We start from the raw sequence: 26,856 nt of genomic DNA, 5'->3' as shown, positions 1-26,856 counted from the left end.
GAAAAGAAGGATTGATAGCAATAGCAATATTTAACAACGTTATTCGGCTGTATTCCAGGAGAAGTCAGAAGGAATCTATTGTTTCAGAATCATCAGCTTGTGTAGGAAGGAATTCTCGGGTAATCATGCATGGAATCAGGAAATAGTAAAGTATAAAGAGCAGAATGAACTCTTATCACTCTGCATTTTCAACACCAATCAAGACAACAGAGGAGCACAAAGGGCCATGGGACGTAAGTGGAGGCCACATAGCGGACTTCCTGCTGGGCATCATGGCATCTGCATGTCCCCGGTCGCCAGATCCAGTGTTTAAATGAGAATTTCCACCTGAATAGTGGGCCCGGGACTGAAATCTATGTGCCCACTAGTGTTCCCCCACCAAGTAGTGTTTCACTCCAGCGGGATTTACAATAGCTCCCCACTAGCAGGGATCCGGTGGCCTGACCCCACTAGAATGAAGGGGGAGGGTCATCGATGCCCCTCAGGAGGCAAGGGGCAAAGGAGAGACGGATGTCCCCTGGGCATTGCTAGCTTGACAGTGCTAGCCTGGCCCCTGGCACTGCCCAAGGGGCAAAGTATCAATGCCCAGGGTGCACCTTGGCACTGCCTGCTAGACATCAGGCTGTACCAAAAGGGTGGAGCCAGAGAGTGCAGGACCTATTGGCAGCAGCGTGTTTGGGGGAGATAGATGACTGTGGGGGCGGGGGGGTGGGTTCCCACTGCAATTCTGTATTTGGGATCGTAAGCAGAGGGAGGGAGGACTGTGATTTGGAGCTGGCCATCGGGGTGAGGGAAAGGTTGACCTCCAAGGGGTTTGGAACTGTGGGCAGGCATGACGGTTGGGGTGGCCAGTGGGGCAGGGTAGATTGGGAGATCAGGTCTGTTGGTGGAGCAGAGAGAGATTGAGGCGGGCGATCAGGGTGGTGGAGTTGGGGGGGGGGGGGGGGGTGGTTGGTGGTGGTTGCTTAGGGCTGGCCTGGAGACGCCCAAAAGGCCAGCAATTGGGGTTGAGGGATTGGAGGAGCAGCATTGCAGGGTCATGGGGCTGGCCAGTGATTGGGAAGCCGGCAGTGTGGGGCTACGGTGCATGCGTCAATCTCCACTCTGACAGATTGGCAGATGTGCAGTGGCCCGTTCAGTTAGTGCCAATTGCCCATATCTCTCTAAACCCACGTAACTGTCTAAATGCTTTAGAAAAGACAAAATTGTACTTGCCTCTGGCAGCTCATTCCGCACACGCACCACCCTGTATGAAAAAAATTGCTCCTCTGGATCCTTTAGCATCTCTCCCTTCTAGTTTTAGACTCCCCTATCTTTTCCCAAAGATATTGGCTATCTTATCAATCCCCCTCATTATTTTATAAGATCATCCCTAATCTCTTACGTTCCAGGGAAAAGAGAGAAGTGTGTAAGCTGCAAGCTAAAGGGATTGGGAACTTTTGGAAGGATTATTAATAATGTCAGGAATTGAAATTTCATTTGTGTCATTTTGGGACTAACCTGGCATTGCGCATATATATCAATCATAAGTTAAGTTTGGGTCAGTTGAGGACTCTGGGTCTGTACACTTGACTTTAGAAGGATGAGGGAGGATCTTATTGAAACTTACAGGATACTGAGGCCTGGATAGAGTGAACATGGACAGGATGTTTTCACTAGTAGGAAAAACTAGAACCAGAGGGCGCAACCTCAGGCTACAGGGACGATCCTTTAAAACAGAGATGAGGAGGAATTTCTTTAGCCAGAGAGTGGTGAATCTGAGAAACTCTTTCCGCAGAAGGCTCTGGAGGCCAAGTTATTGAGTGTCTTTAAGGCAGAGATAGATAGGTTCTTGATTCTAAGGGATCAGGGGTTATGGGAAAAAGAGAATGGAGATAAGAAAAAAAATGTCAGCCATGATTGAATGACAGAACAGACTTATGGGGACGAATGGCCAAATTCTACTCCTATGTCTTATGGGTCAATCTTAAGCCTTGTGAGCATTTGGATAAGTTGCCAGTTTACTGTTACTCAGCCTCTTGGATCCAAAGCCAGAATGACTATTGATTAACCTTCAAGTATTTTTATTGCAGAAACTTAGTGCCTAAGCATTGTATTTACATAGGTACAGAACTTTCCAAAGTGCTTCACAGCTAACAAAGTAAATGTTGCTGTGTTATCGCTCGTTAATGCAAGAAATGCAGTGCTCAATTTGCCATGAAGTCCTATAAACTTCTTTTAAGGTAGTACTTCAGGTTTGAGGATGACTTGCTTCCATTCAGGTTTGATGAGTTCTGAGATGGCTGTTATGTCTAATCCATGATCTGTAGTCTCTGTCACATGCAGGGCTGCTAATCTTTAAAATATGGGTTGATGGGTTGTTTGGAGATTTGTGTGCTCTCGCCCTCACTTGAGTTCACCTCTGCACGTTCCCAACAAAGTCCCTCAATGGGTTTAATGCCTCCCTGAATAAACCTACTTCATTGTGCTTGGTCACCAATCAGGGACTTAAGTTTAAATTTTATTTATTAGTCACAAGTAAGATTTGCATTAAAGCTACTGTGAAATTCCCCTAGTCGCCACACTCCAGCAGCTGTTCAGGTCAATACACTTAACCAGCATGTCTTTCCGATTGCAGGAGGAAACTGGGGCACCTTGAGGAAAACCACAGACACGGGAAGAATGTGAAAATTCCACACAGTGACCCAAGCCAGGAATCAAACTCAGGTCCCTGATACTAAGGTAGCAGCGCTAACCACTATGCCACCCATGTGTCAATGGGGACCTTTGATTGATTCATGGATACTTTGAGGACATCCCTAAAGCAATCTCATTATCCTCCTGCGATTGTCCTATTGCAACTGAGTCCCAAGTAGAGCAGTTAGCTTGTGAACCTGGTGTCAGGCAGCAGAATGGCCTTCCAGTCATTATCACTTTGCTGCTGAGCATGTTGGCTTGGGTGAGGGCACTGCTGTTGAACTGCTTTTCTTGCCATTGGTTTTGGAAGATTCTGTGAAGGTACCACTGGTACTTTTCCAGTACTTTGAGGTGCCTGCTGTAGGTTGTCCAAGTTACTGAAGCCCAATAGAACATAATCAGTGTTGAGATTGAGATCCTGGCCCTCAGATGCTTTGCTTCTTAGTCAGCTGAATGCTGAGCTGGCACACTGGGAGCAATGGTGAATTTTGTCACCTATGTCTACCTTCAGACAGAGTCTACATTTTAGAGATCTCACCATCATTATCTTAGAGGAAGGAAGTTGTGTGCTGTAGGAGCTAGTTGGAAAAGGACCTTAAAGTATTTTGCATATTTAATGAATGACCTATTGCTTCATAGGCTTCAGAGAAAGTAACCTGGAGCTGAGTTTCTAAGTGAGCGCACATAAGCATCATCTGCATGTAGGAGCTCAATGACAGAGGTTGGACTGATTTTGGGTTTGGATTGAAGGTGGTGCAGATTGGGTAGCTTCCATTCTGTTCTGTAAATTAGCTCTATGCTGAAGCTGAGGTCCAGTGAGGAAGATAGTGGAGAGAATTGGTGTGATACAGAATCTTACTTGATCCCAATCTTCACTGAGATAAAGGGATACAGTGGTTCCACAGGGGAGAATCATGGCTTGCCTAACATTGTAGAGTAAGTAAAGGATAGTGACAAATTTGAGTGCTGCCCAATCTGAGGAGGATATTCCATAAGCCTTCAGATTTGGCAAAATCAAAGACCATGTTCATGTTGCCTCAGTGGGTGAAAATTGTACTTGACTCTGGAAGGAACTCTGACCACTGGGATGAAGTGATTGAGGAGACGACACTGTGGGAGACAGCAGGGAAACTCCTCAGTAGTTGCTGCAATTGCTCTGGCCTCCCTTTCCCGAGGATAGTCATGACCACAGGGTCCACGAGATTCCATGGTATGCACTCTTCTTCCCAGATGAGGGATAAGAGGTTGTGCAGCCATGCCAAAAGAGCATTTCTGCCATATTTCAGAAATTCATCAAGGAGTCCAACTGCAACACAGACCTTGTTGTTTTTTCAGCTGTCAAATGGCTTTTTTCCCCACTTTGTTCTGGACTGGAGTGGCACCGAGACTGATATTGAAGAATTATGTAGTGGGGCATTCAAAATGAAAGCTTGGACAGTCTTTGTCAGGGAGTTCTTAAATGTTCTGTCCAGTGAGAATTGACTGCCTCCCTGTCCTAGAAGAGCTGAAAACTAGCAAGGTGATGACAATTGTGTTTTTTCAGTGATGTTGGTTGAGGGATTAAATATTGACTGGAAATAACTTACTTGGGACAATGCAGACCTAATTTTTCATCAATATAGAGCTATGAAACTGTATGCATCCATCTGAGAAAGCAGATGGAGCCTTGATTTAATACCTTACCCCAAAGACAGTACATAACAGGGGGCATGGTAGCACAGTGGTTAGCACAGCTGCCTCAGTGCCAGGGACTCAGGTTCAATTCCCAGCTTGGGTCACTGTCTGTGTGGAGTTTGCTTATTCTCCCCGTGTCTGCATGGGTTTCCTCCAGTTTCCTCCCACAGTCTAAAAGACTTGCTGGTTAAGTGCATTGGCCATGATAAATTCTCCATCAGCATACTCAAACAGGTACTGGAGTATGGCAACTAGGGGATTTTCCACAGTAACTTCATTGCAGTATTAATGTAAGCCTATTTGTGACACTAATAAATAAACTTGCAACTTAAACATTCATCAGTGCAGAATCTTCTCAGTACTGTGTCAAAATATCAGTCTGAATTATGAGCTCCAGTTTCCAGGTTAGGTCTCAATCTTCCAGTTTAGGATCAAGAACCTACTGAGCCAGGATTGATACTCAGGATAAATTCAGTTTTCTAAAACTCCTGTGCTTGTATGTTTTTGTGCCAAATTTGGAATGAAAGCCATGAAAAAATTGCCACAAGTATAAGTTTGGTCTGAAGTTATATTTTAAGTCAAGACAGGCATCAGTACAGATGAGAAGCTGCTTTTTGACAGCCTTGGAGAAAAACTAAATGCTGGTATTCAGCTAGTTAGCAAATTAACTTGGGCTACAAAGTAAAATGCTAACTGGGAAATGAGGTAGGAGTCCAAACATTCAGCAACTGTGTTTAATTTAAATAGGTTGGTTTTTAATTAGCACCTAAACCAGCAATTCACCTTCCATTACCAAGGCAGGAACACTTGAAGCAGAATATTAATAGATCGTTGTCTGAATTATCATGGAAGAAGAGTGGGAGGACAAAGAAACTAGTACTCACCAGGAATCACAGCCACAAAAAGCACCTTCCCTTTACACTGGCCTGGGTGGAGATGTGGGAGCTGTTGGAGTGTATGAGATACTATCTGGTAGGTCCTAATGAGGTCTGTACTGCCCCAGGCAAGTTAACTGAATGCCTTTATTATCTACAAGACCTATGTGCAGATATACAGTGAAGGGTTCCAACTAAGAGCCCCTTTTATACTTGCTAGTGCACACTGTTCTATCCAACACTAAACCGACCACTAGGTATGGGTTATGTGCTCTCTTCCATCATTGAGCTCATTCCTCTTATGTACCAGACCTTTAAATAACACCTCCCAACAAGTCTTATCCAATTTATTTCTACTTTAGCCCATATATTAACATCGTTATCACTGCTCCATTTCCCTGTTTCAGGTTTTTGAATTCAGAGGCACCCTGGAGTCCTTATTAGCCTTACTTACCTTGTTCTCACTATTGTTGGAGGACTGGTATGCTCTCATGTTGCAGTCTGATGATTTGGAGGCTGTTCTGGCATCTGGGTATCTTATTTGTCTTTTTTTCCATTTCTTGGCATTGAACTACTGTTTGTCACTTTGATCGTTGTGGTGATAGATAGTTGTTTTTTCATCTGATTTCTTGCTGCCTTGATGAATATTGTGCTCATCTCCATGTCATTTTTTCCCTCTTCTACTTTCATTGTATGGGTCGTCACCATGTTCTCTGTGATGGAAGATGGGCATTCCTGTTTGTCTGTGACACTGTGATGCTGGCTGGGAATTACAATGTCTACTTTGTGGTTGCTGTATTGACTTTATCAGTAGCTGCTAGAGCTGAAGGTTGAGACTTTTCTGTTTGTTTGTTTGTTTGTTTGTTTGTTGCTCTCTTGTCTATCCTCCATTGGAAGTGTTCTGTTAACCATCTAAGTAGCTCTCTGGTTTGATCAATGAGGGTCTTTTGGCTGCTGGGAAAATAGAGACAACAGTTCAGAACTGAAGACCCAGTCAGGATATTCTTTCCTGTTGGAGCTCTTGGGAACTTGCTGTTCTGCATAATTTACGACAGTAGTTGTCTTGACATCTTCTGCCATTTTGAGGAGATTCAAGGATACACATGCATCTCTTCTCAAGAGGGAAGAAGACTGATTATGGATGATGTGCATCAGTTTGAAGATTTGTTTGATACCATGCCTTAATGGTTCCAAAATCATGTCACTAGCTGGAAGTTGCATTTCTCCAGGCCTGTTGTGAGGTGTGTACATATTTTGAAGCCAGAGATCTCTCAGCTGTGGTCCTTTGTCTGACAGAACTGTAACACTCACTCTCATGTCTAATTTAAAGTTTGTGAGATGGCTGTTAACTGAATTGTCTGCATTCCAATATGAAAATCCAGGGTCTCTGATCTCACCCAATAAGCATAGCTGTGTGTCCTCTTAATGTGTATAGTCTCAACCTCCATAAATCATCTTCGCATCTTCTGCACACTTAGATGTTTTGGTCATTTGCAATCTGCTGAAGTGTCAAACTCTATTACGTTGAAAGTTTTGGGCTAAAGTTGATGGACGTTGATCTTGCCGGTGGGGGCTGGGTGCTTTGCTCCACAGCGATGACATGGTCTCACTCCTGGTTAGTTAGTTTATTGTTTTCCTTGACCTGGAGTGTCCCTGTTTCTGCGTTGTTTAACTAACTGGTCTGTGGATTTCCTTTGTGCCATAAGTTATTTTCTCCTCTTAAAATAGACCCATGCTGCACACAGAGTTCAGACTGCCTGATAATCTGGATAGCTTTCTCAAGGGTTCTTCATTTGCACTATAGAATCTTTATCTCTGAAGTACTGATTATGTGACTGATTTTAGATAAGTCCAAATTGACCTGAAAGAGTGAAGTTCTGCTCGAGGCTCAAAATCTTAAAGTGTAAGCTTGGCTTTAAAAAGTTGCTAAAATTCAATGTGGCATCACCATTTATTTGAACACTTTCTTCAACTATTTCCCTTGGCGGTTTTCCTCTGTGCATCTGATTCTCAAGCTTCTCTTCAAGTCAGAGTGCGTCTCTGAATTTTTCTTTATTTTTGCAGGATTTTAGTTTTGCTCTGCATTTTTGTGAGGTTCTGTGCTTTTCCATTCACTGATACCATATTGTAAGCTGTTAAGTGCCATTCGGTAAATTTAATGTGGTTTTTGTAGTCTTAAGTAGATTAACAGTATGTCTTTATTAACTACATGAACTATGTGTAGATATACAGTAAAGGGTTCAAGCTAGGAGCTGGTTCGATGCTTGCTGGTGTACATGGCTCTGTCCAAATTATACTTTCCCTTCCATCACTGAAGGAGGGTAATATAAAACTTGGTGTAAAAGCCCTCATTTTAAATTTACTACAAGTAGATGAGGCTAAGGTAAAGATTACAAGGTGCCTTATATATAGAATAAAGATTCACCATATGTCTAATACAATATGCAAAGACATTGTCCGTATAACTGCAATTTAACCAAGTATTATGAAATTAAACTCTATTCTTATTGTACTTGTAAACCTTGGTCAATGGGCAATCTGCTCAGCATGATGGGAAATAGACCAAATTCTTTTGAGACAATGGAGTATAAGGAGAGCAATTCTCTTTATTAGCTTGAGCCAGGCAGCTGTATGTTAATCAGGGCTTTGGAATGTATGGAAGTGCATGAGCTCATGGTTAACGGTATTCAGTTATGGGAAGCAGTCACACCCTTTAGGTTAAATTGAACTTTGGAAATAGTTAATGGTTCACAACAGTTCCATTACTGGTTTCTCATGCTGGTAATGAGACTGGACAAAGGCAAGGGCATTGACTCCCCTTACCAATTAAAACTTGCAGGTGACAGCATTATTCTTGACTCTATCAGATCTACATAGTTAGGTTTCCTTGTAATGAGAGAAAAGCTTTCAGGTGCAATGACTAATGAGCTCCTAATCCTGCTGACAGGTAGAGTGTTATCAGTTAAGATAATAATGTATAAAATTGTAATTGGACCCTCCAATTTGGGTGACAAGCTGGGCAGCTCAGAAGAGTATATCAATCTCACACTTGTACTATTACATCAGAAAGGGTAGCCAGTGTTTGCTGACTATCTTTTCTACTGATGCATTCATTAGTAACAAACTTCTTTCTGCTCTTTAATTGCATGCTGTGTGTCATGGTCTCTTTATTGGCTGAGTTCAGCTGAGTGAAAGACCACCCAGACGGATACCCTAGAAAATTCCTCTTACAATCACTGGGTAGTACTGTACTCAATACCAAGTTAATCCTATATATGCTAACCTTTATACTATAAGCAGGCAAGGTTTCAAACAGCAACAATCAAAATATGTCTTTTCTCGTTTTTACACAGTTAATACACATGTATAAACTACAGTTTTCCCCACTTCCTCACCCACATCAGAAATTCCTCCAAAACAATTTTGAAAGAATTCCATGATGTGTATGCATAGGGAGAAAATCTCTGAACAAGGGTGCTGTCAGGAAGATCTTTATCACGTAGAGGGGCTTGAAAAAACCAGAATCTCCTCCTCCCAAAAAGTAGTTGATGCTGGGAGGAGGGGGGATGTCAACTGAAAATTTCAAAACAAAAGCTGGAATGTTATGGCTGCTCATGCCAGTGAGATTTTTCCATCCCCCTGCAGTGAACGGCGATTAGGTTGGATGCCATGTTCTCTGACTTCATTGCAGAGGGAGTGTGGTATGAACAGCTGGTAAGATTGTGTCCAGAATCTGATATATTTATGTTTAGGCAAAGGTTTATGTGTTATAGAACCAAGGAGGGTAAATGGGGTTAAAGTGAATGAATTGTTATCCAGGAACAGAGTGCTTGGTTAACCTAGTACTAAGTTGAGAATTTGTTACAAGTGGAAGATTATTCTTTTTATTTGATCTCCATACTTTTTCTTCTCCAACCAGAGACTGTAAATTGATGATACCTTAGTTAACTTGTTACTAGTTTAGTAAATTAATCAAGTGAATAAATAAGGTTAGATGGACCATGACAGTGTAGGTGGTGTACCATGACTACAGTCTGTGGGAGTCTGTGGAATGCATACAGTCACCTGATAACTATATCTGTGCTATGTGCCTGCGATTTGAGCAAGTTGAGCTCAGAGCTGCTGAGCTGGAGTCACATTCACGATGTTGCGGGGCATTAAGAAGGAGGAGAGTTACCTGGATGTTTAGATACAGGAGGCAGTCACACCCTTTAGGTTAAGTTGAATTTTGGAAATAGTTAATGGCTCACAACAGACAGTTTTGACTGCGCAAGGCAGGTGCAGGGATCCAGCACGCAATGATGGAGGAGCCTGAGCACTTGACTTTGACCAATGGGAATGAGATACCTACTCTGACGAAGGGTCATCCAAACTTGAAATGTTGGTTCTACTCTTTCTCCACAGATGCTGTCAGACCTGCTGAGATTTCCCAGCATTTTTCTGTTCTTGGTTTAGATTCCAGCATCTGCAGTATTTTTGCTTCTCTTGGGTATGAGATACTTACTGCCTGTGTGGATAAACACACATCAGGACACCAAATTGTAACATGTTTGTCATATGGGGGGAGTGAGAAGGAATGTGGTAGCAACAGTGGACAGTACAGTTGGGGGATAGACATTGTTCTCTGCACCTGTAACTGGAAGTTCCAAAACTTGTGACTTCTATCCAATACCAGGGTTACTGACATTCCCTCTTTACTAGAGACAAATATGGAGTGGGAGGGGGAGGATTTAGTTGTCTTAGCCCACGTCGGAACCAGTGACATAAGTAGAACTAGGAACAAAGCTCTGGAGAGAGAGAGTTTAAACAGTTAGAATCTAAATTAAAGCAGAAAATCAAAGGTAATAATCTGTAGGTTTTATCTGGGCCATGTATTGATTGGAAAAGGTTAATCAGATCAGAGAATCAAGCTGTGCTTCAAAGAGTGGTGTGGAAGGAAGGTGCTCAGATTTGTGAGGGTACTGGATTTGGGGGCTCCACTTAAACCAGACTTGGATCAGTGTTCTGGTGAATTATATAGCTTGGGCTCTGGGCAGGGCTTTAAACTGAAAGGAGATGAGCAGAGGTTTCAGGTGAAGGAAGATTTAGAAATCTAAAGAGAAGTTGAGACAATAGAACAGTGCAGCGATTTCAGTAAAAACAGAGTGGGACAGATAGAGAATTTAAGAATAATAACTCATTATTAAATAAGGCCCATGCAAATAATCATATTAAGAAAGTAAAATTATAGGTATTTTGTTGGAATGACAAAGCATTCAGATAGATAAGCTAGTAGTGCTAATCAAGATAAATGGTTTAGATCTCATCACCATTCTGGAGACATAATTACATGGTGACCAGGTTAGGAAATAATAATTGCAAGTGCGCAGCACTGTGAAAAGACAGAACACAAAGGAGGAGAAGTATCTCTGATTAGTAAAGGATGACACAAGGACAATACTGAGACTGGATCTTGGTTCAGGAGGAAATAGAATTAGTATGAGTGGAGATTAGAAATAATCACACCTTGAATACTCAAGAGGTTTGATTCCCTTATCTAAGCAGATTAGAAACATAGGAAACCCTACAGCGCAGAAAGAGGCCATTCGGCCCATCGAGTCTGCACTGACCACAATCCCACCCAGGCTCTACCCTCATTCCTAAATATTTACCCACTAATCTCTCTAATCTACGCATCTCAGGACACTAAAGGCAATTTTAACATAGCCAATCAACCAAACCCACACACCTTTGGACTGTGGGAGGAAACTGGAGTACCTGGAGGAAACCCACACATACATGAGAATGTGCAAATTCCACACAGACAGTGACCCAAGCCGGGAATTGAATCCAGGTCCCTGGAGCTGTGAAGCAGCAGCGCTAACCGTTGTGTTACTGTGCCACGTTAAAGAATCCTACAGATTCAGTTACAGTTTATACTGGCATTGGAGGCAGTATATGTTGGCATTGGAGGAAATCCAGAGAAGGTTAACTTGGTTGATCCTGGATATGGAGGGTTTTTTTATGAGGAGATGTTAAGTAGGTTGGGTTTGTACTTGTTGGAATTCAGAAGAATGAGAGGCAACCTTATTGAGATATATAGGATTCTGAGTGCATGGTAGGATAGTTGCTAAGAAGTTGCTTCCTCTTATGAGAGAGTCTAGGACCAGATAATCTCAGAGTAAGGAGTCGCTCATTTAAAATAGAGATGAGGAGGAGTTTCTTCTCTGAGGGTAGTGAATCTGTGGGATTCTTTAATGTGGAGAGCTATGGAGGAGCATTGGTAAGTATGTTCAAGGCTGAGGTAGACAGATTTTAAACAACGAGGGAATCCAGGGTTATGGGGATAAGGCAGAACAATGGAGTTAATGATTATCTCAGACCAGTCATGATTCATTGAATGATGGAGCAGATCTGATGGGCTGAATGGCTGACTTCAGCTCCTATATCTTATGGTCTACCAGTGATTGTAAGTAGTTGATGGGAACCCAAACAATAGTTAGATTATTGGTCAGGGCATTAAGTAGCAACTAATTGGAACTTGTAACAAAGGAAATGTAATAATTGTGGGGGATTCATCTTTATGTATACCAGACCAATCAAACTGACAAAAGTGATCTAAGAGATTAGCTTGGGCTTTGCAACAATTTACTGGAACCATACTTTGTGGAGCTAATTGGAAATAAATGTACTTTAGATCTTGTACTGTTCAATAAGACAGGGTTAATTATTAATTTCATAGTAAAAGATCTGCTGGGTAAAAGTGATCATCATACATTTGAATTCAATTTTAAAATTTGGAAGCAACATATTCCAGTCCCAAACAAGAATCTTAACTTAAACAAAATTAATACACAGATATGAGGGTAGAACTGGCTGAGGTTGGTTAAATAGATTAAAAAGTACAATGATAAATAAACGGTAGGAAACAATTAAAGAAACAATTCAAAATATTGAAAAAAAATTCATTGCATTATAAACTGAAAAGATTCATCCCTGGAGAGAATTTAGTTATTATTTCCTTAATCATTAGATAAAAAGAAGAGATTAGTAGCAAACCTGAGGATGGGAATGTTTTAGAAACTAACAAATGGGCACTAAAAATTTGATTAAAAAAGGGAAAAGATAGAATATGAGAATAAACTAGCCAGAACATAAAAGGAGCTTTAACAAGTATATAAAAAGGAGGACAGCACTAATTAAATATTGATCACTTAGAAGCAGAGACAGAAGAAATTATCACAAGGAAGGAATAAATAGCAGACATTGAACAAATATTTTGGAGAAATTTCCTGAAGGTTTTGCAGGTCTGGACCATCGGCTGCAGAGCCAGCGAGAGACTTGTGCTGTCTCCTCCTAGTTAGACCTTTTGCCAGTCAGGCAATTGAGGTCTCTGATGGGCCTTTACATATGATCAAAAATCCTAGGGCCATTCGAGGCCAGCTGCTCTTTGCTCAGTAGGAGCACTGGGGAGATAGTGTAGGAAAGACAAATGCTTGAGGTCTCGAATCTTCCTTGGAACCCTGAGCTCAGGTGAGTGATGATGAGAGGGTTTTTGCTGGTTGGGGTGTCATGGGGAAGGAAGTTGTAGCAAGGGGCGTGTCGGCAGGAAGGAGAGAGGTTTGGTTTCCAGCAGCACTCCTTCCTGATTCTAGGTCACTTGCATTAGGCACTGGATTTGTTGAATGAGAGATCTCCCCTCACCAGGTGGTCACAAGCAACCATTCAGGTTTGTTCATTATATTCCCCTTGTGGCAAAATGCCCTCCTACCTATAGTTTAACATCAGTGGTGGCAGAACAAGACCCTTAATTGGACTGACTATCAGTCTGCATAGTAGAAGGTACAATTACAAATCAGAAATAGAGAATAACCAAAGAGCCAATAAGATTGAGGAACTGAAGGTAATTAATCTCAGCAAAGAAAAAGAATTGGATAAATTAAGGGACTAAAAGCTAACAAATCCTAGGATCTGATGGCCTACATCCTAGGATTGTAAAAGAAATAGCTGCAGTTATAGTGAATGTGCTAGTATTGATTTTCTGAAATCGTCCAGGTTCTGGGAACAGTCCCAGCACACTGTGTTATTCAAGAAAGGAGGGCAATAAAAATCAAAAAACTATGGGCCTGTTAGCCTGACATCTGCCATCAGAAAAATGCTAGAATCAATTATTAAGGAAGGCTTAAAAATGCACTTAGAAAATCATAGTATGTTCATATAATTTCAACATTGTTTTATGAAAGAGAATTTGTTTTTGAAAAGTTTATTGGAACTTTTTGAGAATGTAATTAGGAGAGTAGATATAGGGAAACCACAAAATATGTAGTCGGGCTAAATTTCCAAAAAGGCTCTTGATAAGATGCCACACACAAGGTGGCATGGGGAAAATGCTTGATGAGAGCACATGGAATTGGAGGTAATATATATTAGCATGAATCAAGGATTGAACAGGAAACAAGGGCTATTGATAAATGGGGTATTTTTACATTGGCAAAAAGATCAGGGGCTTGAGCTAGTTACAATCTATACTAATGACTTAGACAAAGAGAGAGTAACGTAGATAACTTTACTGATGATATATAAGTAGTTGGGAATGCAAGCTGTAAGGAGGACTGCAAAGAAATATAGGTTGAGTGGATGGGCAACAAGATGGCAAATGGATTATAATGTGGGGAAATATGAAATTATTCACTTCAGTCCTAAGAATAGAAAAGCAGGATATTTTTTAAAAAGTGATGATGGGAGAAGTCTCAGGGATTGGGGAGAGGGGCGGTCATGGGGAAGGGAGTTGTAGGAAGGTTGGTTCAAGGGGAAAGCATTGGTTTTCAGCGGCACTCCTTCCAGATGCTGGGACCCTTGAATGAGGGACATCCCCTCATTGGGAGGTCACAAGCAAACCATAGGCTTTGCTCATTGTACTCTCCTTGCGGTGAAACTTGTAAATGTTGATGTTCAGTGAGACTTCAACTTCAGATGCGCTCATACAGGGAACACAGAAATGTATGTTCAGCAAGCAACTAGGAAAGCCAATTGCATGTTATCCTTCATTGCAAGGGAATCAGAGTCCAAGAATAAAGAAGCCTTGCTATTATTATACAGGGCTCTGGTCAACACAGTTTTGGCTTCCTTCCCTAGGGAAGAATGTACTTGCCTTGGTGGTGATTCCTGGGATTATGGTTTGTCCTATGATGAGAAGCTGAGTAAATTGGTTTTAAATTCTCTCTAGTAGAATAAGAAGTGGTCTGATTGAAACATACAAGATTCTGAAGGGGCTAAACAGGGTAGAATGCTCAGAGATGGATTTTCATCATCAAGACCCTCCTGCCTCTAGTTTAATGCCAGTGTTGGCAGAACAAGACCCTTAATTTGACACTAAGTGGCAGAGTAACTGCCTGATTAAATACCCTTCGTGTTTCCAAACTCACCACAGGAGACAGCATTAAATATCTTCCTTTTGTCTAGATATTAGCAGGTACAATTACAAGCTAGAAACAGAGGGTAACCAAAGAGCCAATAAGATTTAGGATAATTCAGGGTAATTACACTTAGCTCAAGTTAGGAAATTTCCAGGCTTGGAATACCAACCTGGGTTAAAGTGCCCCAGGTGCTACGATTTTTCTTCTGGGTGGGCAGCAGATGGAAGAAGCAGTTGGCCTTGCCAACTTGGTTGGCTCACCTTGGTTCTTTGGGACTTTGTCCCAGTTGTTTAATTAAATATTGGGCCCTCAAACCTCATATCCCCCAACCACCCACTCCCTATATCCCATCCATCCCAAACCATACCAATTCATGCTCCCACCCACTTCCAAGGCCCTTCATATCCTTCTTGCCAACTCAGCACTTCTATGCCCATTCACCTAGTAAACACTATATTGAACCAATGATGTATGTGGAAATGGTTTCACATATGGTGGTTTCATGTAGGGTTCATTGGTTCATATTGAACCAATGAACCCTACAGTAACAATGGCATATGTGGAAATGGCTAACAACAGCCAATCGTAACTTTATTGAAAGAAATGCTGCTGTAAAAGCTCGATAAAAGTATCAATGAAATAAACTGTAAACACTTGACACCTCCTTATCTAGACCAAATAGACATTGAGCCAGTGCAAAGTAGGTCAAAGTTTAAAAAAAACTTTGAACCTATTAACTAAGCAATGTTTTCTCTTCGCTTTCAATAAAGTAATGGAATTCTGAGCTCCCAGCCTTTTCTGGGTCCATTGGTTCTGCAGAGAGTGTATAATGGGTGAAGGGGAATCAAAGTGCTTTGAGATGACAGGAAGTCGGGGCATGGATTGGCATGGAGAATGTGGGGGAGGGGGGGAAAACGGGACCATGAGTTAGCATGGAGGACATGAGGAAGACGTCTGAAGTTATCTTTTAAAAGGTCCCCACATCCAGATTATGGTTCACAGAGGTTGTGAGCCATGGGTCTTTTTGACTCTATGAAAAACTTTGGCAGGGTGGCCCTAGGAGATGTCCACACTCTTGATGGGGCAAGCCACGTCATGAATGCAGGGTTTGGCCTTGCTGCCTACACACCTCTCCTTCACCAGCAAAAACTGGGGGCTCCAGAAATGGGAGTGAGAATCTCAGTTTGGGCTTGTCTGCTATTTTTATCAGTGGATTCTCCATGCTTTTTCTTGGCCCTGAGAGGTTGTTCCCCATGATGGGGTATTTACGGACAGTCTCAATATGAGGGATTGATCATTTAGGATTGAGATGAGGAGACATTTCTTTGGAATTCTCTAACACAGAGAGGTTTAATTGTCCATCAGTGAATATTTTTAAGGCTAAGACCGAGGCTGACTCCAGGAATCAAAGGATATAGGGAGATGGTGGGAGAAACGAAAGTTGTTGCAGAAGATATGTCATGATTGTATTGCTTTTGACAAGGTACTGCATGGTAGGTTGTTGAATAAGACTAAATCTCACAGGATCCAGGGTGAGGTAGCCAAATGGATACAAAATTGGCTTCATGACAGAAGCCAGAGGATGGTTATAGAGCATTGTTTCAAACTGGAGGCCTGTGGCCAATGGTGTGCTTCAGGGGTCAATTCCGAGTCCACCGTTGTTTGTCATTTATATTAATGATTTGAATGAGAATATAGGAGGCATGGTTAGTAAGTTTGCAGATCACATCAAGAATGTGGCATAGTGGACTGTGAAGAAATTTATCTCCGATTGCAATGGGATCTTGATCAATTGGTCCAATCGGTTGACAAATGGTAGATGGCGTTTAATTTAGAAAAATGCAAGGTGATGCATTTTGGTAGATTGAACCAGGGTAGGACTTACTTAGTTAATGGTAGGGCGTTGGGGGGAGTTACAGAACAAAGAGACCTAGGGGCACATGTTCATAGCTCCTTGAAAGTGGAGTTGCAGGTAGACAGAGTGGTGAAAAAGGCATTCAGCATGCTTGGTTTCATTGGTCAGAACATTGAGTGCAGGAATTGAGACATCTTGTTGAAGTTGTACAAGACATTGGTAAGGTTGCACTTGGAATACTGTGTGTAATTCTGGTCACCCTATATAGAAAGGATATTACTAAACTAGAAAGAGTGCAGAAAGGATTTACTAGGATACGACCGGGACTTGATGGTTTGGGTTATAAGGAGAGGCTGGATAGACTGGGACTTTTTTCCCTGGAGCGTAGAAGGCTGAGAGGTGGTCTTATAGAGGTCTATAAAATAATGAGGGGCTCGGATCAGCTGGATAGTCAATATTTTTTCCCAAAAATCTAAAACTAGAGGGCATAAGTTTAAGGTGAGAAGGGAGAGGTACAAGACGTCCAGAGGGGCAATTTTTTTACATAGAGGGTAGTGAGTGTCTGGAACATGCTGCCAGAGGTAGTAGTAGAGGTGGGTACAATGTTGTCCTTTAAAAAGCATTTAGATAGTTACATGGGTAAGATGGGTATAGAGAGATATGGGCCAAATACAGGCAGTTGGGATTAGTTTAGGGGTTTAAACAAAAAAGGGTGGCATGGACAAGTTGGGCCGGCGGGCCTGTTTCCATGCTGTAAACCTCTATGACTCTATGAATGATGAAGCAAGCTTGATTGGCTGTATGGCCTACTCACACTCCTAATTCTTAATTTCTTATGTTCTTAAGTAGAAGTGATCTAAATAGAACAAAGCTGACTGAGATTTTCTAAAGCTGTGTCCCTCACATTTTGCACAAGTTCATTAAAATCTGTTTGATCCAGCAATAAGTGGATTGCCATGTGTTATACTAGAGTATTGAATACAGTATTGAGTATATGAAGATTGCTGAGAACAGGTAAAATCTGGGGAAAAATAAGGAGTCCTCAATGGGAGAGTAGCCATTCTCATCTCAAATACCCAAAGTTATCATTGGGAATGACATGAGAATTAGGCTTGACCATCATATTATAGAGGAAGATGAGGATGATGTACCCCTATGGGCCATTAATTCATAGGACGTGGCTTGGAAAATTAAGATTTGTGTTCTATACTTTACACTAGAGCAGAATTAAACATTTTGATGATGGAGAATAGAGTGTAAGATGAGGTACAGCAGATTATTGGGTTCATGGGGAAAAAGCCACCTGAAATGATAATAGACAAATGATAGTAGTAATGAAAGTGCCTTCAGAAATAACGGATACAATTTCTCAAGGCAGGGGAGAGAGAAATTGAGTTGAAGCACTGCTATGGCTGTGGTAGTCTGGAACGGGATTCAGATCCATTATATTTCCACCCAATGTAAGCTATGGTTCAAATTCTGATTGCAAGATAAATCCTCTGTTCATTTCCAAATCTACTCTCAGCCTTGGGGACATGTTTGAGAACGACCTGAGCTTTGCCAGGATTTGGCTTTTCTGACTTTAAGCACAGAGGAAGCCAGATCTGTCATGGGCAGGCAAGCTCTCTAATTGCAATTCCAAAAATACATCGGGTGAAAGTTGATTAACGTGAAGGATGATCAATTACCTCCTGAATGCAAATTCTAACTTTGCTCTGGGGGAAATAAACATGTTTGTAAATTGCAATCTTCCATCAATTAAAGACCTCTAGCTCTCCACATTAGAGTGAATTTGACCATCTGCTGCATGAGTATCCAGTCCCAATAATTAAAAAAAAATACTATTCCTGGAATTCTGCATAGTTGGGAGGCTGGAAATCCTCCTCCAGTTAAATTCTGCCAATGCAGCTGGAATCCTAGAATTTCCCACCACATGGCTGTGTCGAAAAGCCTTGTCATTCATTTCTATAGGGAGTTCTTATCTCAAGAAAAGTATCAGCAGCCAATTTTTGGAATGTTGTACAGTGAAACCCTGATTTTATGTGCCCCGATTCGGATATAATGCGATGAATCATTGGATTTTTTTTTGCTGTTTCTGGGGAACTGAAAAGTTTGAGTTAATTTTGTGTTTTCTTAGATCAAAATGGAACAAACTGCTAGAAAAAGAAAATCTTTTTCTGTGAAAGATAAGCTTCACACACTTGCCCAACATATGAGCATCTGACGGATGCCGAGATCGTCCGTAACGTAACTATAGCACCAGTGGAGACAAGTGTACCAGTTCTCAAACCACAAGAAGATGATAATGAAGAGCCTCCACCCCCAAAAGTATCTGAAGCCATTGGACACCGCAAGGCTAGCCTCCGTTGGCTGGAGACTCAGGAGGTAGATCACATAAAAATCCTCCAACTGAGAAGCATTCCTGATTTCGCTCACAGCCAGTGAAATGCTACGTTCAAGCAAGGAACAATCATTTTAAGAAATAAACTGTTTATTAAAAAGCTTTATTAAAAATTAATTTGTTTTTCATTTCTACTGTAGCAATGATTTATTTATGGAATTCTTTAATTAAAAAGGTAAATTACTTGCCAGATGGCAAACGTGCAAAAAAAGGGCCAAACAGGGGTGTTTTAGGATGTTAGGCCAATATAGGGTCAGTTTGAACACTGATTTTCTTGAAACCCGATTTAGTGTGACCCTGTTTTTTTTTTGCGATAACATTTTATGGACCCCAACCATCGTGTTATAACAGGGCAGCACTGAATCGGGAGCTAATTAAGAAGAGACCAAGGATAAGTAATGTATTATGGAAAGTCGGAGATTTCAGAATTTCCCCTCATGTGACTTCAGAGTTCCAAAGAAATAGTTGGAAGTTGACCTCACTAGGAGCTATTTGATTTGCATTACCTGATATACATTCAGGAAATACAACAGAAGAACAAGCTGATTAGCTGTCCTGGACATATGTCTTGCGACACTTGAAGACAAGAAGTTGCATTAAAATTGCAGTGAACATGGGCTGATGTAAACTTTTATAAGTATGTCCAACATTTTCTTGTTGTAGACAAGCTCAGAAGTCAGTGAAAATACAGTTTGCAACAATAGTAAATATAGAAATTACTGAAAAATGATATGAGTACTGAAGGTATGAAATCTATGTCTTAGAAAGATCTGAGAAGTACTTTCCTGAGTAAAAAAAAATTGACACTTCATTTTGTGCATTTTCTGGCATTTTGGAACCCATTATAATTCTGCTTATCAGCCAAATCCAAGTTTTCCTGGAAAGATTAGTAACGAAAAGGAAACATTGCCATACAACCTGGCTCAGGGAAGATAAAAATGCTGATCTAGCTAATGCCTGTTAGTAAGGGAAAAGTCAATGATAAAGACCTTTAGAACATCAAGATTTAGTTTTATTATTTTGCTAGTGTCACAAGAAGGCTTACATTAATGCTGCAATGAAGTCACTGCACCTAACCAGCACATCTTTCGGACTGTGGGAGGAAACTGGAGCACCTGAAGGAAACCCATGTAAACATGGGGAGGATGTGCAGACATGGGGATGACATGCAAACTCCTCACAGATAGTGACACAAGCCAATTGAACCTGGATCCCTGGTGCTGTGAGGCAGCAGTGCTAACCACTATGCCACTTGTCTGTCACCTGGTTTATTGTATCACACTAATTCAAAACTCGACATTGGCATATCAGCAATGAGAAGATTTGAGCCTAGTAGTGATCTGGAGAAGTAATTAATTACACGAGGGTTTGCTGGTTTAGCACAAAAATGCCTCTCCTCAAAATTGTAAATGCCACCCTCTGTTACTGTGACCGTTGTGCAGTATTGATTCACAACCTTCTTGACTTTTCTGCAGACTTTACACAGTTGATTTCACCATCCACTTCTTCATTATCTAGCTAAGTGAAATTGCATTTTCCTGGTTACACTCTTACTTTGGTTAGATGCATTGGCCATGCTAAATTTTTCATCAGTGTACCTGAACAGGTGGCAGAGCGTGGTGACTAGGGGATTTTCACATTAACTTCATTGCATTGTTAATGTAAGCCTACTTGTAGCACTAATAAATAAACTTAAAAACTCAAACTTAAAACATAAATAAACTTACTTGTGCAGTCATTGCCAATCTCCTGTCATGGCTTCTCTACCTAACCAATTCCATTATCTTTGAAGCACCACCTGAAAGGATCTACCCTTCAAGTCTTCTTATTTCTCATCTATGTAATGGCCTCATTGACATCATTCAAAATCATTACATCAGGTTCCACATGTACAGGGACAGCCCCAGCTCTATTCAACCACCAACTCACTCAACCCCTTCATGAACTCTATATTGCCTGATTGCTTGGAGCTGCAGTCCGATATCCAATCATGGATGAATCTCAATTTAGTTGTTAAATCTTGGACAGGTTAAAACTATTATCTTTGGCCTCTGTCATTAACGTTGCAGCTTTTCAGCAATTGCAGCTTCCCTGTCCATTGTCTCAGACCGAACTATTCGTAATATTAGTGTGCTATTCAACTTTGTGTTGAACTTCTGACCGTATATCCTGTCCATCACAATGACTGCATATTTTCACTGTTAGAACATCATCCACCTCTTTCCCAAACCTGAATGAACCAAGATGTTTGCCAAGGTCATAAGAGGAATCCTGGAAAGGAGGATGCGGTGGAGTGTGGAGGTCGTGTGTACTGGCATCATCGGCAAACACAAATAGACCTGAAGAATGAGCCCAGAAGGATGCAATTTCTAGACCATTGTTTTTGTTATTCAGTACTGATCTCCTGATCATTATTACTTTCCAAGACAAAGAGAACAAAGAACAATACGGCACAGAAACAGGCCCTTCGGCTCTCCAAGCCTGCACTGATCATGTGTTCCTAACTAGACCATCCTTGTGTATTCCTCTATTCCCAGTCTGTTGATGTGGCTATCTAGATAAGTCTTAAATGATCCTAGCATGTCTGCCTCAACCATCTTGCTTGGCAGTGCATTCCAGGCCCCCACTACCCTCTGTGTAAAAAAAAAAAAAAAATCCCCTGCATATCTCTATTGAACCTTGCCCCCGCCTTACCTTGAACTTGTGACTCCTTGTGTTTGTCATCTCTGACCTGGGGAAAAGCTTCCTACTGTTCACCCTATCTATGCCCTTCAGAATCTTTTAAACCTTTATTAGGTTGCCCCTCAATCTCTGTCTTTCCAGGGAGAACAACCCTGGTTTACTCAATCTCACCTTGTAGCTAGTACCCTCCATACCAGGCAAGATCCTGGTAAACCTCTTCTGCACTGTCTCCAAAGCCTCCACGTCCTTCTGGTAGTGAGGTGATCAGAACTGGACGCAGCATTCCAAATGTGGCCTGACCAACGTTCTATATAACTGCAACATCATACGCCAACTTTTGTACTCTATGCCCTGTCCAATAAAAGCAAGCATACCATATGCCTCCTTCACCACCTTTTCCACCTGTGCTGCCACCTTTAAGGATCTGTGGGCTTGCACACCCAGATCTCTTGGTGTGTCTATACTCCTAATAGTTCTGCCATTTATTGTATAACTCCCCCCTGCACTAGATCTACCAAAATGCATCACTTTGCATTTATCTGGGTTAAATTCCATCTGCCATTTATCCGCCTATTTTTCCAGCCTATCTACATCCTGCTGTATTCTATGACAATGTTCATCACTATCTGCAACTCCAGCAATCTTTGTGTCGTCTGCAAACTTACTAATCAGACCAGCTACATCATCTTCCAAATCATTTATGTCTAATCATGAACAGCAGAGGCCCTAGTACAGAGCCCTGTGGAATACCACTAGTCACAGATCTCCAATCAGGAAAAAAACCCCTCCACTACTACCCTGTCTTCTTTGGCCAGTTCTGTACCCATCTAGCTAGTTCACCTTTGATCTTGTGAGATTTAACCTTTTGCACCAGCCTGCCATGAGGGACCTTGTCAAATGCTTTACTAAAATCCATGTAGATGACATCCACGGCCCTTCCCTCGTCATTCATTTTTGTCACCTCCTCAAAAAATTCAACCAAATTTGTGAGGCATGACCTCCCTTGTACAAATCCATGTTGTCTATCACTAATGAGACTATTCAGTTCTAAATGTGTATAGATTCTATCTCTAAGAATCTTCTCCAACAATTTCCCTACCACAGACCACAAGCTCACTGGCCTATAATTTCCCAGGTTATCCTCACTCCCTTCTTAAATAATGGGACCACAGTTTGCTATAATCCAATCCTCTGAGACCTCATCTGTGTCCAATGAAGAAACAAAGATTTCTGTTAGAGATCCAGCAATGTCATCTCTTGTCTCTCTCAGCAATCTAGGACAGATGTCATCTGGACCTGGGTATTTGTCTACCTTAATGCTTCCAAAAGAACCTAACACTTCCTCCTTTGTAATTGTGATTTGTTCTAACGGGTTTACACATCCTTCTGAGACACTACCAATCAAATGTGTCCCTCTCCTTTGTGAATACTGATGCAAAGTATTCATTTAGGATCTCACCTACTTCCTTGGATTCTAAGCATAATTCCCTTCCTTTGTTCTTGAGAGGTCTGACAACTTTCTTGTTCCTAAGGAATGTATAAAATGCCTTGGGATTCTCCTTAATCCTGTCTACCAAGGACATTTTGTGACCTCCTTTTTGCCCTTCTAACTCCCTGTTTGAGTTACTTTCTCTGTATTCCTCCAGTGCTTCATCTGTTTTTAAACTGCCTAGACCTTATGTATGCTTCTTTTTCCTTTTTGATAAGACCCACCATTTCACTGGTTATCCACGGCTCTCAAATCCTACCTTTCTTGTCCTTCCTTTTTACAGGCACATGCCTGTCCTGCACTCCTATCAACAGCTCCTTTTTTTTAAAAGACTCCCACATGCCAGATGTGGATTTGCCCTTGAACAGCCTTTCCCAATCAACAGCCACCAAATCCTGCCTAATCTGGCTGTAGTTAGCCTCGCCGCTGCTGCACACCGCCCCCCCCCCCCCCCCCAACCCCCATTCAGCACCTTATCCATAGGACAACACTCATCCTTTTCCATGACTATCTGAAAGTTTACAGAATTGTGGTCACTGTTCACCGTATGTTCCCCCACTGAAACTCTGATGACCTGACCTGGCTCATTTCCCCCAGTACTAGGTCCAGTATAGCCCCTCTCTAGTTGAACTATCAATATTTGTTCCAAAGAACCTTCCTGGACACATTTTATAAATTCCTCCCTGTCTGGACCCCCAGCCCTAAGGGATTTCTAGTCTACCTGAGGAAAATTAAAGTCTCCCAATACAACAACCCTATTTTTTTTCTACACCTGTCCAGGATCTCTTTACATATCTGTTCTTCGACTTCCCGTGGGCTGTTGGGAGGCCTGTAGTATACCTCCAGCATAGTGAGCTCTGTTTCTGAGCTCTACCCAGTGTCTTGTTACATGATCTTTCCAAATTGTCCACCCTCTGTACTGCTGTAATATGCTCCCTAACCAGTATTGCTATTCCCTAATCTCTTCTAGCCCCTTCTCTGTCTCATCTAAAACACTTGTACCCCAGAATATTCAGCTGCCAGCCCTGTCCTTCTTTTAACCAAGTCTCTGTCACTGCAACCACATCCAATATCCATGTGTGTATTAAGGCTCTAAGTTCATCAGTCTTGCCTGTTACACTCTTTGCATTTAAGCAGATACACTCCAAACTTCCAGACCTCCAGGTCCACTGAGTTCATCCTCCCCCAGATTTCTCTCCCTCTTAGGTAGCCTTGTCTTGGCCTCATGCTCGTCCCCAGATTCTACGCTTGTTGACCTATTGCTCTGATTCCGTTGAAACCGGAGTTAAGGGGGTTGAACTATGAGGAGAGGCTGAATAAACTAGGCTTGTACTCATTAGAGTTTAGAAGAATGAGGGGAGATCTCATTGAGACGTATAAGATGTTGAATGGGATGGATAGGATAGAGGTGGAGAGGCTCTTCCTGCTCAGAAAGGACAGTAGGACTAGAGGTCGTAGCCTCAGGATAAAAGGTTGGGGGGGGGGGGGGGGGGGGGGCGCGGCGGCGGCGGGCGGTTTAGAACGGAGTTGAGGAGGAACTTCTTCACTCAAAGGGTGGTGAATCTCTGGAATTCTTGCCTGTTGAAGTGGTGGAGGCTGCCTCGCTCTATTTTTAAGACGCTGGTTGATAGGTTTTTGATAGGCAAGGGGATTAAGGGTTATGGGGAGAGGGCGGGAATGTGGAACTGAGCCACGACAGATCAGCCATGATCTTATTGAATGGCGGGGCAGGCTCGAAGGGCTAGATGGCCTACTCCTGCTCCTATTTCTTATGTTCTTATGTAAACATGCTGCCGACATCATATTCTGTAAGTACGCACAGGGACTATTATTCACTGATGTGCATTTGCAGCAAGTAAGGTGTCTCAATATATGCAAAGACTTATTTAATTAAGAACTTGAATGATGCTTCAGTAAACTTGCTTCACTGAACACAAAGTTTTATCGTTAATTGCATGTCACCAACAACTGAAGATTTTCACATTTTAGTCACTTTACAAATAAAATAGTGTCTGGCTAGCACTTTAAGATTGTTCTATTAAATTCAAAACCTTGCAAGTTATTGACCCGTAGTCTATTGAAACAAAGAAGCACAACCCTTTAGTGACGAAACATTTTAAAGTTAATGATACAGTTAGTATACTTGGTCAATTGATTGCATAATTCAGAAACAATGATTCAAATACTCACTCTTACCACGGCATACAGTCAGTATATTATAAAACAGGTTTTCATACTTCACCTTTATTGTATTACGTCTTCTTTCACTGGACTGTTACTCAACAGACAGTGTAACCATTGAAACTGAATTGTTGCATCCGAGTTCTTGTAAAGGTAATTCTCACTTAAGTTATGTAGCTATGACACTTTGCTAACTATTCATCTCTATTTATAGTTTTACAGTACATTCACCATTTGGCTGAGTGCAATTCCTCCCACATAACAGACCTGAAGTCTAGATTTGATTTGTTGTTTTTCTAATCAAGCCTCCAGCTTTGCCCAATAACTGCGAAGCGATATTTTTTCCATGGCCAATACAAGCACTGGAATGCTGGAGTGTACACTCATTGATATCAGTGAGTGTTGATCATAAGTACACATTAACTGAAAGGCATTGTGCCCATCTTGGCTAACTCCTGTCAGTGTATAATTGGCAAAAGGTGAATGTGGAGCAAATGGTGTTTAAAGCTAAAGCTTTGAATTCTGCTGGAAGAAGATTCTACCTTTTCTATTGTAAAACACAGAATCATAGAATAACTATAAAAAAGGAGGCTATTTGGCCCATTATGTCCGTGCTGGCCCTCTGCAGCAGCAATGCCACTTCCATGCAGCTATGAAAACGTTTTTCTCTTCAGATAATTATCCAATTCTCTTTTAAAGGCCACGATTAAATTTGGCTCTACCACGCTCTCAAGCAGTGCATTCCTGATCCTAACCACTCACTACTTAAAAATGTTTTTTTTCCCATGTTGCCATCACTTCTTATACCAATTGCCTTAAATCAATGCCCTGTTTTTTGCTCCTTCCATCGATTTGAAGCTGTTTCCTCTGTCCAGACCCCCCATAATTTTGAATATCTCCATTAAATTTCCTCTAACCTTCCCTTCTTCAAAGAGAAAAGTTTTCCAATTTATCTACTTTTTTTTACAAATTCATTTTATAGATGTGGGCATTGCTGGCTAGGCCAGCATTTACTGCCCAGCTCTAGTTGCCCTTGAGAAGGTGGTAGTGAGCTACCTTCTTGAACTGTTGCAGCCTCTGAAATATAGGTACATGCAGAATGCTGTTAGGCTGGGAGTTCCTGATTTTTGACCCAGCAATGGAATGGCCGATTTATATTTTCAAGTCAGGATGGTGAGTGAATTGGAGGGGAACCTCCAGCTGGTGGGGTTCCCACATATCCGCTGCCCTTGTCCTTCTAGGTTGTAGGTTTGGAAAATGCTGCTGAAGGAACCTTGGCGAGTTCCTGCAAAGAATTAGACTCTGCCAGTGTGTGTTGGTGGTGAAACGATTGAATATTTGAGAAAGGAGTGGCTATCGAGCAGGCTGTTTTCTCCTGAATGATGTCAAGCTTTTTGAGAGTTGTTGGAGCTGCAGTCACCTAGGCATCTTAGTATGAAGGCCAAAGAGAGAATGTAAATTTTCAGCATATGTTAAAGTTCTGGGCGTTAACCATTTTCCTGGAAACACATTGCCAATTTAATGTGACAATCACGAGGAATCCTATTGTGGAAGCTGGTTTCAGGAATGCTTATATTGCAGACTGAATCATAATTCCCAAAATTGTTGTGTTAACATCAGGTCAGAAG

This window comes from Carcharhinus amblyrhynchos, chromosome 1 (assembly GCF_965287045.1).
Source record: "Carcharhinus amblyrhynchos chromosome 1, sCarAmb.v2.hapA, whole genome shotgun sequence".
In the NCBI taxonomy this organism is placed as follows: domain Eukaryota; kingdom Metazoa; phylum Chordata; class Chondrichthyes; order Carcharhiniformes; family Carcharhinidae; genus Carcharhinus; species Carcharhinus amblyrhynchos.
This window is presented reverse-complemented; position numbering follows the sequence as displayed.